The sequence below is a fragment of the Olea europaea genome, unplaced genomic scaffold (genome assembly GCF_002742605.1).
Source record: "Olea europaea var. sylvestris unplaced genomic scaffold, O_europaea_v1 scaffold1716, whole genome shotgun sequence".
Classification (NCBI taxonomy): domain Eukaryota; kingdom Viridiplantae; phylum Streptophyta; class Magnoliopsida; order Lamiales; family Oleaceae; genus Olea; species Olea europaea.
Window position 1 is genome coordinate 5,138 of NW_019234857.1, and position 1,554 is coordinate 6,691.

Below are 1,554 nucleotides of genomic sequence, written 5' to 3' on the forward strand. Positions count from 1 at the left end.
TTGAAAATAAAATTAATTTAATGGGTGTGGTATTGTACAAAAGAAAAAAAAATAAAGAGAGAGAAACCGACAAGAGGACAAAAGGAAAGAGAGAGAAAATTCTTGCAGCATGACAATTATGGGTTTTTCTTTGTGGTATTGTCCAATTTCTCTTTGAAATAAATACTGTTTCATTTCTTTGTTTGATGCTGGCACGCTGCATCACCAAAAATATGGTCTCGATTTGATTTTATGTTGTTGAGAAGAAACGACATATTAGTAGGCACAATAAGGTGTAAAATTTTGACAATCAATGTGACTTGGTATATTTTAATAGGATAGTTCTAAGTATTAGAACGGTGAGGGAGCATTCTTACAGTGTCAATTCGATTTCAATGGCCGATATCAAGGAAGTTGAAAAATCAATATCCTGATGGACGACTTCAATATTCTTGTGAATCTAGCATGAAAAAGCATCTCATGTCGACACACGTACATCAATTAAATACATCAGAATTTCAAGAGATGATCATTGAGATGTTTAGATTTGTGCATCAATCATCAGTTCGAACAATCATTTACTGGAAATTGGCACGTGTTTGGCTGAGCTCAAAAGTTAGAAAGTAAAGTGAGATAAACTAAGTTTTATCAGTAAACGAAATAACTCCATCGATCTTGTTTGGCAAAATAAGAGATTTCAAAGTAAGTTTGACTTAGTTTTAAGCATAATCAGCCAATGCTCTAAGCTTTGTTCCGCATAAATATGTTCATAATTGTATTGCTCCGGAAAGTCAATAAGAAAAATAATAACTTTACGAGTTGCAACTCTTTTATTTTTCTAATGCAGAAATTAATTTTAACTCTAATTTATAATTGATGGATTTAAAAAATAATAAATGATACCATTCTTAATTCTTCTTAAAATAAGGAAAATAAGCTGCCAAACGAAACGTTAAAAAGTGTACAAATTGTTCTTTCTGAGAATGACTAAAAATGTTCACTCAATCGAAAAATAATTGTTTGAGTTTGACTATCGTCCATTAATCCACAAAGCTATTCTTAACAAAGTCTAAATCTAGATAAAATTCAAAACGGTTTCTGAAAATCCCAAAACAGAACCAAATATATCAGTTCATTCAATTTGAACCCCTGAAATAATATTTTACATGAAAATTTAAAAATTCATATTATTTTCTTAAATTTTCTAGGTTTGAAAATTTTCAAATTTGTCTCCAAAATTACCAAAACCTCATCTGATGCCTCTAACCTCAAATATTATCTGAAGATCATCTTTAAGATTATAATCTTAAGTTTTCAAATCATAAATATGCAACTTTTTAAATTAAAATTTAGTCCCTAATATTTCAAACATTGCAACTAAGTCCCATAATGCTTTCCATTCATCAAATGACACATATTGTTAGCTATAACTCATAAGTCCATCATACCCTTAGTTAAACATTTTATTTCTGAAATTTTCACATTGGTCCTTAAATAATAAAAAGAGTTCAACTTGGTCCTAGAATTAACAAACTTTACCCTTAAGCCACATAGAAAATTTCGAGGTACTATAGA